General features: G+C 37.4%; 1 protein-coding gene and 1 long non-coding RNA gene across 6 annotated transcripts in view; both read left to right on the forward strand.

The window, feature by feature from the left end:
• The window catches only part of Fas3 (fasciclin 3), a 301,684-nt gene that overhangs the window by 158,141 nt on the left and 124,335 nt on the right, over positions 1 to 19,208 (forward strand). The window lies entirely within an intron of this gene.
• LOC139774320 (uncharacterized) overlaps positions 1 to 19,208 on the forward strand; it is a 72,323-nt gene that overhangs the window by 33,271 nt on the left and 19,844 nt on the right. The window contains exon 3 of the long non-coding RNA XR_011718553.1: positions 16,863 to 16,931. This is a non-coding gene — a long non-coding RNA (uncharacterized lncRNA). The remainder of the gene's footprint in view (positions 1 to 16,862; positions 16,932 to 19,208) is intronic.

Genomic DNA, 19,208 nt, shown 5'->3' on the forward strand with positions numbered 1-19,208 from the left:
AGCCAGAATGGCAACGATAGTCAGAGAAAGTTGCAAGGTAATTGGCGTTAACTTCGAATTAGCCATAAGATTAGCCGCGGACGTGCCATCGCGGCGTCTCATTCGACTGCTTCCCCTCGGCTAATCCTGAGAAATCGTAACGATTAAACGTAATTAGAAACCGATAAATGGCCTGTGCTCGTGCGAGCAACCGGTGTCGGTACAGCGCAAGAAATTGGTTTAATCTCGCGATACCGTGCGAGTGTCATTTTGCGAAAATTAGCATATCGTGCCTGCGTTAGATAATTATGGCTTTCAATCGGCAACAATTGCACACGCGCAAACGATATTAAACTCTCTGGAATTAATACGAGCATTGAAGTCGGCGAGAATTCAAAAGACTTAAAGCGGCGCTGAAAATTATACAGCGCGTATCGCGATATACTACAAATAAAAAAATATACATATTAAAAAAATTTAGAGTAAAAATTTTTCAGCGAATTTTATTATAGGACTGCAATTTTTATTCTTCAATATTGCAGCACATTCGATAATTGCGAATATTGCGGTAACAATGCAGTTTTCGTTAAAATAAAAGTTTGGTTGAACGGAAAAATAAGTTCTTGTTATTTATTTATACTAATATAGCCTAATTTGCTTGAAGTCGTTTTAGTTGGAATTACTTTATAATCGTAATTTCTACATTAAATTTTCACTAATTAAATTCCAAACTCATCAAACTATCTATATCCGTGAGGTAAAGTGCTCGATTAATAACAACGCGCAACGTATTACGTGGCATATTATAATAACGCATTATCTACGTTGCGTCATATTATATATCGCGTTATATTATAATTCCAATGAAAATTCTATCAATCCTGCGCGGATACCATTAATAATGGAGAAACGGTAAACGGCGCGGTACATTTTTGTTACAATATCGTTACTATTGTTACAATATCGTGTAGAGAAACGGTACATACCAGTTGGGCACTCGGCAGCACGATGTAATGATATTGCGTCAAAAATAGTCAGAAAATGAGCCGTTCCGTTATCATTCGCGTTCAATATCTACGAGCAGGATGACGGTGTTAAACCGTAGACGGATGGAAGATATCCGAAATCCTCGGGGCAAATAAGCGGCGCCAATGGAACTTTGCTACTTCCGGGTCAGCCGTGTTCCTAAAATTGCCCCCGTCAAGCGATAAACTTTGCGAGAACGAGGAAAGTCAAGTCTCGGCAAAGAAATAAAGGGACGTCGATGGTAGAACTCGGAGGAAAACAGAGGAGCGCGGGTAAACTTCTCTCTTCTTTTATTGCAGCCTTTCGATTTTCATATCTTTAAATTGTTACGACGAGGTGCGATGGTATCATCCCAATGAGCATCGGAGATATCTCATATCTATCCGAGAAAGCCGAAAGCAGAGAATATCTAGACGTTAAAACGAATTAACATTTTCAGCAAAAATTCCACATTAATTGCTTTTGTCACTTTTTATTTTGTCTTCATTAAATTCAGATTTTAATCTACGTCAAGCATAAAATTCTTTTGCTTGACGTTTAATCTTTTTTCAAATATTAATTTTGATAATTGATAAAGCAATAAAGGCAATAAATTTAAAAATTCGACTGCGCGCTTTTTGTTTAGCCTAAAAATAGAGAAAAAATTAAACCATGCGCACACAGAGGTATATATTTCGTTGCTGAAATTTCCAGCTTAATTAAATTCGAATTCCTCTCGTGAGTCTACGTACGCGTTTAAGAGGCACGTATAAAAACGACAGGTTTCCCCTCTCCCTCCGTGTGTCTTGTCCCTGCCCGATTGAACGTATAATAATCAGGATACGTAAAGTGCTTACAATTTGTAAAGGTTGAAAGGTAAGTGGATGGGGATAAGAGGATTTCATGGAGCGCGGGCGAAATATTCAGAGCGCGAGAGATTTATCACGAATACACAACGATCTTGTGCCAGTCGTAGACGTATGCCGGCGACTTCGCACCACTGTTATCCCGTCGGTTTAAATCTCCGTGCACCTATCTTGCTCTCCCGTCGTGTTCGAGCCAAATCCACGGATCGTACGTCATTCCGGTGGACGTGCGATGCGAATCTATATCGTCGCGAAGTGCTTTCCGACTTGTCAATGCGGCGAGAGGTTTGATATGAAAGCCATCACGGGCAAGTCGAAGAATAATAATCGAATAAGTAATGAAAGCTTCACGTTTTCGTGGGAAAGGTGAAACGTTCGCGGAAACGTTTGTATCGTGAAAATTGACATATTTAATCTAATTTGATCTGAAAATGAAATTTTGTGTTAAAGCCGAATATGAGAAGATAATCGAGATTCTTATCGATTTAATTTTATCAGGATATGAGATAATATTCGTTTTCATGTTAACTAGTTTTTAGAATTATATCGAGAAAATATAGTGGATTTTTTAATTATTTTATAACCAGTTTATCCTGGATACATCGAGAAATATTCTAGTCGTAGAAAAGAGATTAAAATAGCTAACTGACACCTTGATATTACCTTTCCTTCTTAAAATACATCTTGCGAGCTCGTTCGTTTTCTTCTCGGATTGATGTTCGATCGTCGCGAAAACGGAATAACAAGTATTTAATAAGCGTATATGCCCCATTTCTGTTCAACATTCTATTTTACACTCTCTTTTTGCTATCTTATTAACTTGGTATTATTCAAGGATGAAAACAGATAGCAATTATACAGTAATTAAATATCGTTAACAATCTCTCAATAATACACACTATTTTACAGAACAAATAAAAGAAGATATAATTTAAATTGTTTCGCTAATTACGACAACATAATTTTGCAGAATTACTCCATTCTTGTATTGACATTTTTCCTGTTGAGATCATAAAATTTTATCCAGCAAAGCTTTCATAATTTATATTAGCTTCGGTTAATTTCAATAATTATATGAAATATAATTATATTATATTTTTACACATTATTAACGATCTCAATTGCGGTTATTATTACTATTATTTAATACATTTAATATGATACCGTGTTATACCGTTTTTAGCAGAGTGTTCATTAGCATTATTCGCATATATCAATATCATTACGGTTTTATTATTATTCTATGGAGCCGTGTCAAAGCATTTTTATTGCCTACAATATCGCGGTTGCATTAATATCTGTTACTGCCATCGTGAACCGCTTCAGCATCCAATAATCCAGATGTTTGCGACACTTGGGCGCATTCGATAGACGCTCGAGTACAATATAGAAACAAAGGCGAAAGGAAACAGAAATGGAACAAGTTTGGTTATTAAATACTTGTTACTCCGCTTTAGGAGAGAAAGCAATCCGTAACGGATAACGGATAAGATGCGGCGTTACCAATTGTAATAAAGAAAACTGTAATATCGCGCGTCGCCCTCCGTTGGAAATTTCTGTTCCTTTTCTCTCTTTTTCTCTCTCTTTCTCTCTTTGCGCTCTACGTTCTTTGCAAAATCCACAAATCAGAAAGCATCCCATTCGCAGACTCGTGTCGAAAAGTAATTTATACAATCTATTCCGGATAAACTATCAAAGATGAGCATACAGGTTCCTTTTTAAAGTAACATCAGCAAAGAAATACTTTGCGAACGATGAGTAAAACGAAAAATATGATTTTATCGTCTGTTTGCTCACAAAATTTTCCAGGCTTTCATAACTTATACAATTTAAAAATGGTTGATTTCTTGATATTTTTATCAAGGAATGACCTTTTTCGTAACGATGAAAAAATTTAGAGAGATGAAAGGAAGTAGAAAAAACTAGGGCATCCTGTATAAACCTAACCCGCGAAACGTGAGCTAATGCCTTTAGGAGCCTAGCCACTTAGGATAAAGCGTATGTCACTTGAAATATTTCATTTTAGACGGTCGTGCCCAAAAACACACAAGTATATTATTCTAAGAGTTTTTTTTTGTCGTTCAAGGCGCGAGTTATTTTTGTGGAGACATCGTTTACGTGAATCACCGTTCTTTGTCTTCGACGGAAACGCGATTCACGCGAAACGCTCGTCAGGAGAAAACCGCGTAAATTGGCCTTAACCCGCGGGGCACGGATCCTTCTTGATGCCGCACAAGTCTAGCGAGATACTTTTTATTAGTTTCTCGAGGAGGCAATTAAACGACCGTAATTCTAGCGCGCGGAACACTTTCTCCGTTCTTCCGCCATTTCACCCGTCTTTCACCCCGTATCTCAAACTCTCTCGATCCGCCAGCCGCCAACCGAGAGGTGAGACTTCGATCCTTCTTGGCGATAATAGCGAGATTGTTCCCGATAGAAGTTCGCGACGCGACGCGCGCAAAGCCGCTCTGGGAAGGAACGCTCTGGGAGAGAGCTGCCTTCCTTCCTTCCTTCCGTTTGACGTTTCACGGTACCGTTCTCGCGTGCGGAAAGGTTCACAGTCGTACCGACGTGTTTGATTCTCCCCGTGGGAGTGTTCGGTAAGGGGATATGGGTCACGACGGCATCCCCGTGGGCCGTACAATGGGAACAACAACGGCATTGTCTAGGCAAGCGGTGATAAACGGCGCCGTGATAAAACCGGGCAAGCACCGAGCTGATGGGTTTCGGGGGTTGAAGCGGGTGGCCGGGAGCTTGAGGGATGGCCGGTCCGTTGTTTCGACAAAGCCGCCTCCTGGCTGCATTTTTCCACTTTATCAAGCCGCGCCTGATCTGCGCGCTCGCGCTCGCCCGCGCGCGCGTCCCCGTAAATAACTTTTATTTCCATTTTGATTTATACGTCGGGCGTCGGGCCTCGCGTTATCGATATCGCAGCAGAAGCCCCCGATGACTTTTGTTTCGCCTTGACGAGAGCGGGATATTTTATAACCGGCGAATATTGACAGGCGATCACGGTGCCACTTGACAAAATGTTTAACGATCGCGCTCGACGTGAAGCAGCAATTTTATGACATCTCGTTGATATCTTTTTTATTAATTTTAATCGTTTGCAAAACGTTTATTCGACGTTCTAGTTTATTTCTTAAGGATTTCTTTTTTATTTTTTTATAACTAAAAGAATCCTTCTTCTTCTTCTTTTCTAATATTATATTATGTTTGAAGTAACCGACATGCAATGGTGATATCTCGAAATCAAAACGATTAATGGCTATAACTTACAATTTACATTAATGCACGCGACAAATGTCATTTATATACGCATACATTTTCTTCTTTCTGCTTTTAAATCGTAAAACAACATCGATTATTCTCATTTCAACCATTTACTCTCCATTTAATCGCGCTGCGATTTCAGTCGCGCGTATATATGTTAACTATCTCATCGCTCATCATTACGCAGCCCGTCGTGATGTAATAGCGCTTCCACACGCGTAACATATATAAACCGTGCATTCGCGGGAAACGCGCGCCGATTCGAGCGTTTCGGGACGATTCTTCATCACCGGTACCCTCCAAGCAATTCGCTGTGTGTAAAGAGTTAACGCCAATGGACAGGGTATTATCCGTAGTAACTTGAACAGCTCCGTCGGGATTGGTTACCGTGGCGCCGAAGAGATGCAACAATGTGGCCGCAGCGGTGGTACACGAACGGGCGGAGCGGTTACACGAGGAAATTAGACCGCAAAGTTCAACAGGGTTTATGACGTTGACGCGATCGTTTTGTTTGCACAGGCACGAACGAGAGGACAACGGGGGCGTATACTCGTTCGTCAAACGAATCCCCGATTAAGCCGCCGCAACGTTGTGTCCTGCGCCTCGATCGACCCTACTCTAGTTGGGAGGATATTAATTAACTCGCTTCCGTAGATCGACTATAGGTCCGCTTTAAAGATGCATCATTCCGCGCGCCTTTGATCTTCACGCTTGGTCGAATTAATTATCGCTGTTTCCGGGAAATCCGGCACTAATAATTGCTTCAAAGTGATATATATTACTAATGTAATGCTTGCGCAGAGGATATCTGAACGCTACGCTCGTCCATGCAACGAGATACCGAATCCGAGGTACAGTTAGAATAATTGGAGGGCCGGCGAATGGACTCGAGGAGGATTTTCATGGATATATAGTACTTGATTATCTGGAGATCCTCTTCTTAAAGATAATGTCGTTGCACAGCATTTCTTCCGAGTAGAATTAAACAAACGTTGCCAAACTTTTGATATTATGCACAATATTACATAAAATTGGAAAAATTAATGACAACGACAACGAACAAATTCTGCAATTTCTTTGTAGAATAAAGATTATGTACGAAAATTTCAAATTTTAAAAATACTCTCCTAAAACATACAAATTTAATTTATTTAAATATACAGCAAGATAATAATATACGTACATTCTGAATAAAATCTATTAATATTACTTAAAAATTTGATTAAAAGTGTAAAGTGTTAAGTTTATCATAAAACTTTTATTTTGAGAGTTAAGTTAGGAATGAAACATGGAATTTAATCATCACTACAAAAATGCACCGTTAATTAATTTTCCATTTGCATTTACATAAATTATTGATGTTTGTCCTTTATGAGTCTAATTTATACTCTAGGGAGGAAGGTGTGGTCAATGACATCACGGCGATGCACGCGTTGTGTATAAGGTGGGCGTTCGCGTTTTACAAGGTGGAACCGATGGCGTTAAGTAAGCTGTACGCTCGCGGTCACGCCATATAGGTGTGTCACTATTCGAATGAGGAAGTAAAATACTACGTGAAGGGTCACGGGCTAAGTAAGCTGGCATACTTTTCCCTGGATAGTGGACGCGCGATTAATCTTGTAGACAGAGCAACGACTTCGTTCCACTTAAGCTCGTTGCTATTAGAACGCGCGATTCCTTAATTATAGCAATGAACAAGTCAATTTTTTACCGAATGTTATTACACATAAGTAATGACACGTAATTATTATTTGTTTAATTAAAATCCTCAGAGGGACTCTCATGTGAATATTTCTTTCATTTACTTCATGATCCTAAATCAATAATCAATTCGTGTAAGATTTATAATAATAATCATACATTTCACACAGATATTATTATCATTATGCCAAACATGACTTTTTTATATAATTTCAACTCTTCATAACTTTAATCTATCATATATATTATCCCGATAATTAAATTATTAAACACATAAAGAATTTCCTATATAAAATATTGATTTTTCTGCTACAGAGTTCTCCGACGAATATTACATAATTACGAGCTTATTGCTAATGTACCTTATTGCACTAATACCTATATATATCCCTAATATGCTTAAGGAGAAGCGCAATTTACACCACTCGCTATAAAAGTGCGCTCATTGAACTAACAAAGGTGGATTGGCGTTGCCGCTGGATATAATTTAATTGTCGATGAAGCGTGCCAGTCACAGTCGGCAGGTGCGAATGTGCTTGCACCCGGTTGTGATCTATCTTGATCACACTTGTGACTACCCTCGTCCCACTCGCAGGAAACGCGCACGGTCCGCGGGTAATTCGACGCGGGGTACGCGTCGCGCCGCATGCCACCCATATAACGGATGCGTGCACGCATCGGCATGTAACGGGTGTGTGATGATGACGCAAAAGCGCGGCTGTTGTCAAAATGCCATCACGAACCGCACGCGCCGCTTCGAGCACCTCCGCAAGTGGCGATACCTTTCTCGTTTATCAGATTCCAACTGCGATCCTCGCGCATTTCGAATGCGTGGCTTGCGTGGGAAATCGGTTAATTAGTCTTTTAATTAGTGCGCTCTGTGTAATGCTCGCGATAGCGTTGTTACGGATTTTATTGTTTATTATTATGACACTCCTCCGTCTAATTATTTCCTGCATTTTGTTATTCCGATAAACAAGAGGAAAATTATTTGAGAAGAATTTCAGAAGAAGCCCGAAATAATGTGCTCAAGCAAAAGTATATATGATATAGAGAGAAGAGTAAAATAAAATGTAAAATAGAAGAAAAAAGATACAAAAATAGCATATAAATATTTAAAACATGAAATATATAATATATATCTATAAATAATAATTGATTAGATTTCCGTTGCACAAATTAATACTGACTTTTCCGCCTGTCTCACAGAACTAATAATTTGAAATACTATATATAATTCGAATTAATTGAAGTAAACTATCGATACAGTTAATTTATTATTAAACTCCGTCCAATATACCTATAAGTATTGTCTTGGGAATTTCGAGAGAAGGTTAAAAATGGGAAAAGCAACGCGTAATAATTCGTCACGCTTCAAATCATCGTCGTCTGCACCTGGTAGTCCCCTTTGTCTCGTTATCTGCTCCCATTCTTCACTCTACTTCCGGTATGTCTGCTAATAGTTTAAATTAACCCAGATCCGACCCCCTAGTCTAGCGCTCTAACACGGTGCTACCCGGTTCGAAATGACGTCGAAATGAACGACAATAATTTGGTTAAACGTCGCGACGGTGTTTGCGAGAAAGGGAAATATAATAAAGAATCGAATGTTATTGTTGCGACTTTATTGCGACGCGATAATTAGCGGATTGTACCTCTTTGTATGTTTAATCGTGATATTCACTCGGGATCGTTCTCTACCATCAGTCAATTACTCTTTTTTTTTTAAATATTGTTACGTTCGAGATTCGCAAAAAATTGTCCTCTGTCATCTCGCATCTTCGTCCGTTTGTGGCAAAAACGGCTTTCACAGCAGAATTACCCATTCGTTTAAACAATAATTTTCCATTAACAGTTTTTACACATGATCCCATGCTCGTTGCTTGTATAGGAGTCTATAAAATTTCTCAACCGACTGGGAATATACTCGTTGTGATAATTACGTACTTACGTGCGCGGAAATGATCGAAAAGCATGAAAATGTATTTAGTTCGAAACGCTTTTTAGATACATTTTTTGTAACCATTCAGCGCTGAAATTCCATAGGTAATATTGCGATCTCGATGCATTGACACATAATTTTAATTAAAACGTGGTATATAATGTTGTACTTTTTGTATCCAAGGAGATATCAATCAAATCAGTCAATAAAATGGCTCTGCTTTTCGAAGTATTTGCTTCGATAATTGAGAGTGAAAGCCTTCTCTTTGTACGACTTAAGGAGGTTCTACAGGTACTCTCTAGTCAGTCGAGAGATGAAGAGAAAATCTTCAAATTCATCAATTCTAAGTATTCATAAAATATTTTCATGAATTTTGATGATGTTAGAGCTTATATCATACCCGTATTAGTCGAAGCGAGGAATAATTAAAAATATCGTGTAAGTGCTCCTTTGACTCCAGCTTCTTATACATGCGAGAAAATGTGATAACGTCACGAACTTGAGTCTCGCTGTTCTGCTCATATAAGCGTGGTCCTTTTCTAGTCAGTGACTGCGTTTACTTTTATAAATTTACAATGACTCCTCCAAGCCCGACCAATTCATGGAGAAATAAGGATAGAGTCTTACGTGGTGTCAAAAGAGGAAAATTCGCTAAAAAGAAAGTTGTTCTTTGAATGGAAAATGCCCAAAAATCATTGACAGATAAAAGGTTATGTGAGGTGCAGTCGCTGCGACGTTGTTAAATCTCCCTTGTTATTCGAAGCACGCTACGTGAACTGTGATATGGCCTGTTTCAATAGCCAATATCACAAAATTTTACACGATAACCCTTGTTTTTCTCGATATTTCTGAAAAGCTTAGATTAAGATCTATAAGAGCTCCGTTTTTTGAATCTCTGGTAGGCCGCCTTCATATAATTAATATCTCGTTTCCTGTCTCCGGGAACCCTTTTGCCATAAGAGCTCATGTTAAAACTGTGATTTCAAAATTCATTTTTGCAAATTTTTACACGATAACCGATGCTAAAATTTTTTGAGCACTTTTCTCGCATCTCACTTTATACGTCCATAAAGTTTTTTTCCAATCTTTAGATACATCCATTATCTGTAGAACCTCCTTAATACTTGGAAATTTAATATAGAACCGAAAATATGTACACATATATACACGCTATGAATATTGAATGAAGACAATAATAACTTCTAGAAGATTTATAATTTTATATAATCTATTTGTATTGAAATTCATTCACTTGTTGCTTCAAAAACTCTTTTTTTGTACTTAAATCGATAATTACATTTAAATCTTAAGTTGTGATAGTAAAGTTATGATAGTAACCCTTCTAGTAATAAAGCGTTGATATTAACTCAGGAAACAAATTGAAGAACGAGAAATTAGTATGTAAGAGGATGTAGAATGAAAATAAAAATAAGGTGCAAATTTAACGACTATGGTGCCAGAATAAGGAACGTAATTTTTGCAAGTGACATGATCGTGTTATGATTTTCTAACGATGTAGGTAGAAAAAGAATGGATTGAAATAAAAGAAAAAAAATAGTGCAATTCTACATTATGTTGCGTTAATTTATTTATATTACGGTCTTTTCATTATAATGCACCATTAACTACGCGACAGCAAGAAATATTTATTTTCTTCCTAAATGCCTTATAAGATCATCTTTCGATTACATATCGATTTGTGTATATTACGGAGTACATCAATGGAGTTCGTATGATATAAATTCATTATATCTTTGAGTCTGATTGCGAGAACGCATTACGAGTCCATTATGCATCCGCAACGCGTCTGTACCGAATGAAGTGCGTTAAATATTCAGCGAAGTTAATGGCAAAATTTAAATCGCCCGGAGCTTTTTGCAGAAGGAGCAAATGGGAAATAAAAGATACGCGAATTTCGCCCCGTGACAGCGTACGTCGGACGTAATGGCATAATTATTTTGTACGAAGCGTGGACGAAATTGTTCGTGAAAAATTTCACGAGGAGGCGCGACAAGCGATAAATTTCGTAACATGATGGATCGCAACAATTTGTGCTGAGAGAATATCGTGTCGCGCAATTTTTAGTTGCCCGATAAAGCTGATCGCGTGATGATAAAGTCCAATACAATTATCAAATGAAATTATGCGATGTGACGAATTGGATTAATGACCGACAATTCATTTGAAAGATTTATAATTTGTGGAATATATTCGATATAATTTAATATTCGATATATATTGTAGTCAGAATCAATATAGTAAATTATTTATAAAAGAAAAAATCGATAACTATTTATGGAATACTCGTAATACCTCAATAAAACCAGAAGCTTTCGATATTGATTTAAAGTTGAAATTAATAGATATGACGCAAGATTAGATTTAGTGAAGTGTGACAAAACTAGGTTAATAATTGAGGAAATAATAAACGGACAAAAAAACCGAATGAATTGTTTTTAAAATTTATCTATGCGTATAACGTAAATTATAAATATTAATAATTAATTGCAATAATTTTGAAAAGATATTAATCAATTTAATGTCATTCTATAACCCTGCAGAGACAGACACGGAAGGTATTTAAAAAATGACGTAAAGTGTACTTCAGTATCGAATGAAAAAACGAAGACGGTATTGACGCAGTCTGCCATTCGCGTCTCGTTAAAATTCTAAGACCGGATCCTTGCGGATAATGTGGATCTGGATCCAGGGGGGAAAGACAGAGAGGGAGAAACGCTCATCGTGATGTATCGCGAGACGCGATTCTGAAATCGCTCCATTCGTGAAGCCGCCCCAGTCGGTGGCTAATCCACATTCCGTGGACGTTCAGCCGCCATCTCTCGATTTTTCGCCGGGCTGTGCGTCCCCCCGCTCGCTGCGACGGCGACGGTTTCATGACTCGTACTCGGGGATCTTAACTTGCCAAACTGGTCTCTCGCTCGATCCCGGGGCTTGATCCACGAACTCGACGCCGTTTCGAACGGCTCCCGCGGGACCGGGATCGTTGCCACCTCATACGCGAACCGGGAGGAGACGCTCGTATTTACATACGAGGTCATCTTATCTGGCTAGCTGTCTCTATATTCTCGTTGCGCGAAACACGATCGTGACGATTGAACCATCCCTCGTGTTCCGATAACGACGACGATGTCCTCCGGAGAAGCGTTTACCTTGCAAGCTTCGTTAATTTATTCATGTCACGTCTTGTTAATTTCCTGGTATAGGTTGATTTATTTATTTTCCTTTTTAACGATCCACTTAATTTATAATACTTGTGTAAGTTAAAAATGATATTACATTTCATCACACAGCGTAAATAACATTTTATACGCGCGAAAATAGCTTCCAGCACGAGAACGGAGATATAATTTTCCATTAAGATTGTTTTACATGCACCGTCGTGACGCGCTTTTAAGTGATGAATATTTTTGTAACTGCGAGTAAAAGCACTCGAGAATTCACAATAAGAATTTCATAAAGAAGGGATCAAACGCGACATTGGTTCTAAGGGGTCATAAAGTTACCTTTCACAGTACAACACGTGTCTCATGAATTAATAAGGATGTAACGTACCGCTCGACTAGGCTAGCCTCACATCAAAGGTAAGCGTTCTCTTTGGGGGGTCCCCAAGTCGTTTCGATACTATGTTTAATTGCCACGATTATACCTTTGTCATTGAACCTAACACGAAGGTAATATATATTAATTAATAGAAGGGAACTGAAGAACAGGAGAGAGAAGTACCACTCGCCCGCTTTTGATCTAATATCAATACGTATGTGAATCATTGTGATTAAGAAAAAAATTTAGCCGAAAGTTCTACTCGCATTTAATCGCTCTTTAAATCTCATATTAAATATCGAGGCTAGCTTGACTTCAAACGAGGCTTAAAATTGCAAGTTTGCTCGCAATTTAAGCGCGGAATGGCCGAGCGAAAATGTTTCAAAGCGCTAAGAATTATGCGCGAGCGAGCAAGTGGACAGAACTTTTTGAACTTTTGTATCGGGAAGTTTCTCGCCGTTCCTTTTTGTCCTTGCCTTTTTTCCCGCTCATCGCGTCATCCCGCTCGAGGACGTAACAATTTATATTCATGAGGATTATTTCTAAAAGGGACGGGCACGGATCTACCTTTCGCGATTTCTGCCTCCCTTTTATATGCTGATTTGATCGTGATTTGATCGTGGGTGGTTATGAAGCCTTAAGGAAAAAAAGAAGAGTAGAATTTAATGGGGCGTCAACGGAGAATTCGGACGTCGTCGTTCTACATTTATGAAAATTTTTCCCAGCCTAGCTCATCAGCTTAATCCTTCTCCATTTTCCGACGAGATCTCTCGATTAATTTAAGGTTTCGAGTTTTAACGTTATTAAAAAACTCATTATTTTTTTAATTCCATTATTCTCGCTTAAATACCGTAATTTGTGGATGATATCTTGATTTATTGCAATCAAATATATTAGAAGATAAAAAAAACAAAAAAATGTAATTAAAATGTTTTATAATTTATTTTGTGGTAATCTTAGTAACGTAAAACGAAAGAGAAGCGGACATCCGCAACAAAAATAATTAAGTTTCAAGATCGTGTCTCTGCTTCTATCTTCGACGCCATTTTTATTTTTACTTTTCTTCGACGATCCAATTTTGTTTATCGACGACCGCGTTATTTATCGGGAATCTACGACGGAGGCAAATATGATTGTAGAAAACAAGAAAGTTATACGACGAAGCGAAGACTCGGGGAGGTCGAAGGCGCCGTAAATGAAAAAAAAAAAAAAAACTGGGTAAGAAACTTCGTTATCGGGCGAATTCGATTCTGTAATAAATTGTTAACTTTTACAAAAAGTTTAAATGTTCTCGTGACCGAGTATATTACAAAATCGACTACAATCGATTAGTCTGTCGATAGATATCGGGGCAGCGATATTTAGAACCCTCTTAGAGCTTTCTTTTAAAGTTACATGACGTATCTCACATGTTCCTGAACATGATCTACCGACAAATTTCTCAATGAACACAATTACAAATTTACACGTTACACCGCGACGTAATATATTCTCCTTGTCCATGCCTCGTGTGTTCCACGGGGGACACATTTGTAACTTTATCGATAAAGATAATTTTGTTACGATATTTCGCGGGGAAAAAATGCACTAGAGGAATTTTCTCTTGGAGGAGAGAATATTTTGCCAGCCATATTTCAGTACTCTCGCATGATTTTTATTGCCGTTTCCCCACTTCTCCTCCATGGCGTATTTATTACTTGACCCGAGTTGAAATTTATGGTATTTTTTTTAAATAAATGGGCGATGTAATTCGATTATTTCGAATACTCGGCATCGGCCGAGTGTTTATCGCCGCGACAATAATGCCCCCCTAGTATGATCGAAATCTTTTAAACGCGGATCACTAAGTGTGGAATTTGTGCTCGGATATTAACGTCATAGAGAAAATTCGTTTAATAGTGAAATACCGGAGGGAAGTAGTAAAAGCGCGCGTTTTACTTCGAAGACATAATCCCCGTAAAAGGCCGGAAATTAGGAAGGAAATGAGGTGGAGCTAGTAAAACTAAGGCCATTTGAATTCTTCCATTTTTTTTCCATCTTATCTCCGCGAAGAGTGCTTATATCTGAACGCATACTTCGTAATGCATTAAGAAGTTATTTCAATTTTATATTTGCCCATCTGATGACGTAGTTAGCATGCTATTTTCGTTCATCATTCTATTTTTTTAAATTTTCATATAAGAGAAAAATAATTTAACATGTTGTACTCGATGTTGTATAATTCAAACACTTTTTTCTAGTTTTTTTTAGGTCTTTTTAATCTTTTAATACTAATTTAATGTTGTATCACATTATTAGCATTTTGATTACTTCCATAACCAATAACGATTCGATACCAATTAGAACGGAATTACAAAGCGTGACACGCAAATCAATATTTCAGAAAATCTCGTTAATGGACTTAATTCTTTTGAAAGCTCAGCGCAATTTGAGGTAAATCTGTTTCCAATATTTTTGGATGTACTACTTTGTTTCTTCATATCCCTGGCGTGACGTGGATTAAAATGAAAATTGGAAATCATGACGTAGGACGCGGCCGCGCAGAAAATAGGAGTGATATGGCCGCGTACGTGAAGTGAATATAATGCCGGATTGAAAATTCGATTGTTTCGCAATATGTGAAGTTTTCGCGTACTGCGCCGTGCTGCGTGTTCAGGTGAAAAATCTCTCAAGAATCCCGGGCAATTTTTTAGCTTTCCAATGTCGACCCGCCTAATGTGAATTTATGGAATTATTTCATAAGAGAGAAAGAGAGGCAGAGAAGGAACTGCATCATCGAGCGATATGTTATGTCTATATAAGTGCGTCTATGTTAGCGATGTATACATCGAGTGTATGCATCGTCGCTTCGAAATTGTCCGATATTACGAAATTCTATAACTCGATTATCGGATACAACATTGTCAATATCGAAACACGTTAATAAAGATTTAAATTGCGCAGTGCCTATAATTTTTTTCATTGCCAATTCAACTTTCTGGCATTATTACGTTCGTAGGGAAAGTAAATTTAAATAAACCATAAAACATAAAAATGATAAATCGAATTTTAACATTGTTTTTATTGATTTTTCGCTTTAATGTTCCTCAATATATTCTCGTACAAAGATCTATGCATGCAAATATGCAGCTCTTTCAGATTGTCCGATATTACGGAATTTTATGACTCGATTCGTTACATTATTGACATCGCCGATACATAGGATGATTTGAGTTACAACGATGCTTTTATCGGGCATTGCTAAATTGCCGGGAAGCAGAAGCGTCGTCGCTCGGAGCGAAAGCACAGCCTTGTGTGAATACTGTAGACCGTATTCATGTCAGTTAAATGTAATAATCTCAGATACTATTAGCGCATAATGCTATCCTCATATTATACAAATGAACCTTGGATGATGGTATTTATAGCATTGAATATAGAATAATCAATGAAATGTCCATGTAGGCAAACAATTTGATTAGTTAATTATATTCCTGCATAATAAACTTTTGAAATTGACATATGAAATGTATTGACAACGTTGTATTATGTATGCATATATTGTATATATCGAGGTACATATGTACATGCATATTATATTCTGTTCTTGTATATGTATCTTTATACTGCCTCTTTTTTTTTACCGTCAATTAGATTATCAATTTTATCTTCAAGTTCAAGTAATGCATTTCTTGTCTCTTTAATGGATGAAATGCTGGATAATTAATATTCATTATGTTAAATCGATTCTAATCTCCAATTAATTCTGTATATTTTCTTTCGAAAATCGACTATTCAGAATATCGTTAGACAATTTGTCGAGTGCCATGATTATTATTTGCCGAGTGTAAATTAGACGGGACACTGGATTTCCGCGCTTGCTAATGTAAGCTGTCGTAATTCGTGAGTTAGAGTAAACTCCAATGTAGGAGCGATTCTCGCTTTCGCCAGCCGCTATATCGATCACGAACCCCCGGACTGCGGATTATCCATCCCAAGCATGCTTCGTGGGGATGAAAAGGAAGGATACGCGGGGTGAAAGCACGCAAATAACACAACTTGGCAGAATAATAAATGAGGTACGGAAGAAAGCGGAAAATGCTCGAAGATCCGTCCAGACAACGGAGACGAGTGAAAGACACGCGGGAGAAATAAAAGCAACCAAGGTAGAATGTTAGGGAATGTATGAAAGAATCTAGAGCGATAGGAAAACTGTATAGAAAGCCGCGCAATAATGATATGTGAGATATGTTTTAATATGTTGTAATTAATTTGTGTCAAATGAACTTCAAGACTAAACATAACAATTAAACATCAGAAACGAGAGTAGCGAGAATTTTTCTCATCATTTCATTCGCCAAAAAACGTGATTTCCAAATATTTCATGATTGGTGATATCTTTTATTTATGATTTTATGTACGATTAACTTTTATTTACGTTGCTAAATTGACTAAGTTAATAATGTGGGTCAATTTAGCGCAAAATAGCTTCAGCGATGATATTTGATGACAGATTTATGGCATTTAACTAATAAATTGTTTCTTTTTTGTTTCAGGTGAGATTTTATTTCGCAGATCGCTTTTACCAGACAGGTGGATGAATATTTCATTTTATTCAATCTTCGGTGAGATAATAAAATACTGTCAAGATTTTTCTATCGAATTTCGGATAGCTTTATACTATATAAAGCCCACTTTATTAATCTTACATTTTTAATGCTGAAGAGCATATTACACTTTAATCTCTCTTTTTCTCTCTCTCTCTCTCTCTCTCTCTCTCTCTCTCTCTCTCTCTCTCTCTCTCTCTCTCTCTTTGTATATAATTAGTCTCCTCTATTTCTATAATTGCTATGAATATATATTGTCTTGATACTTGATACGTTTCTTAATATAAGATTCTCCTAATTATAATTACTAAAATTCTTTTTATCTTCTCTTTTTTACATAAGAATTTTTGAAACAACTCGGACATAAACTTGAAATATGTCATGTCAGCAATAATGATCTAGAGATTACGATTAATATTTATAAAGTCGTTGCTATATTTAAAGTCGTTACTTCTTCATTGCGCATAATAATGCTAACGACAGAAGATTGTGATAAATTTTTAAGTAATTTTTATATCTCTCTGGTTATTTACATTTTTCTTATGAAAGAATGACATTCTCAGTAGTCGCCTACGAAACATGAAGTATTTATAGGTCATATCCGATTGAATCATCCGATAAGTATTCCCCTCGCGAGCATTTCTTTCGTCCAGTTAGCAGCCCGTAAAACTCACATCGTTCTATCGACAGAGCGGAATCGTGAAACTGGAAAAACGGGCTGCTCATCGTCGTAAAAGTCCACTTCGCGGCCGTGCATGGATTTTACAACCCGGCATAATTGGCTGTAACCGCAGCTATTAAGGATGCTTGATGAGATCGTTAATCCCACAGCCATTTGCAGCCATTTCTCACCGTCTACTTAATACTTGCTTAAAGCCTTTACGAGTATTGCCGAATATCGATGTGTCTCTAACGCAGCGCGCGATGACGTTCACGTCGATCGTAAAGCTCGCTCGAAGGATCACGAAAACGCTTTCGTTCTTCCGCAGACGCGCTGCCGACGAGCGTGTTTTACATTTTACTGCGATGTTCCGAACGAGTTACGGCACGATCCGATTTGTACTTTATTGCGGTACCCTCAATTGATTAGCGTGCATGCTATTTAGTTTCAACTTCAACCGCACTTCAGCGAAATGAAAATCGGATCAAAACCGCCGATGCGTGTTAATGATTTTGCGTGTAAGTGAAAATTTAGCTGTTCGAATATACGTAATAATTTATAAATTTATTTTTAAGTTTAATGAAATATATTTCGACAAATAGCAGCATAAAGAAAATTATCGAAAAACTTAAAAAAATCGAGATATTCTGTTTAAAAACAATCATAATTACTCACAAATGACTGTAGAAAGTTAGATAAATTTTTAGATCCGCATATGATTCGCAGTAATTCCAGGCTGCAGGCTTGTTCTTAAATAAAAACGCGTATTTTATCTGACAATAAGCTAGTCGCAAAATATAGTGTAAACATCAGAGAGATGCGTAGCTTCGAGCTTTCGTGCTTTTAACAGACAACTACGTGGCGACTTGAGTCCTGCACGTCATACGCCGAAGTTTCGAGCTCTGACTTCTGCGCGTTGCCGCGTTGCTCCGCTTATTTAGCTAACTCTCGCCCGAGATCTGCTTGCAGATTTAATTTAATCCGGTGACTATATCAGCGTGCACGTCTAAGAGGAGAATAGGATGGGTCATCAGGAATCTCGTAATTACATTGTTTAATGACAGAACTATGTTCATATCAATTCGATTGACTATCGTCGATGCATCAATTGAAGTTTCATCGTGCTTTCGCGCGTAGCCGAAATAGATTTCCGATTTGCATACAATATGGGATCTATTGAAATTCACAAGTTCCTTGATTGGATAATAATGGGATTGAAATGAACGAATGTAGATTGCAATTCCGTATTTCATAAATTAGAAAACTATTCTAATTTTATTATAATATAAAAATTATATTAAAATATATAAAACTATTCTATTTTATTATATTATAAAAATTATATTATATACTTTCATTTCACATTTATAGATCTTTTATTAACTTAAAATCTTTGAATAGAAATGCTCAAATATGAATAACTTTTCAGCTATAGAAATACGAAAAAGATAAAGTGCTTTTTGCGAAATAAAATGTAATTAAACAACAAAATAAGGTTTAAGAGAGAGAGAGAGAGAGAGAGAGAGAGAGAGAGAGAGAGAGAGAGAGAGAGAGAGAGAGAGAGAGAGAGAGAGAGAGAGAGAGAGAGAGAGAGAGAGAGTTTTACTTTATACAGTCATAATTTGAAAAGGGGG

The sequence above is a fragment of the Temnothorax nylanderi genome, unplaced genomic scaffold (genome assembly GCF_030848795.1).
Source record: "Temnothorax nylanderi isolate EJ_2023f unplaced genomic scaffold, tnyl_v1.0 TNYL_tig0078_pilon, whole genome shotgun sequence".
NCBI lineage: Eukaryota > Metazoa > Arthropoda > Insecta > Hymenoptera > Formicidae > Temnothorax > Temnothorax nylanderi.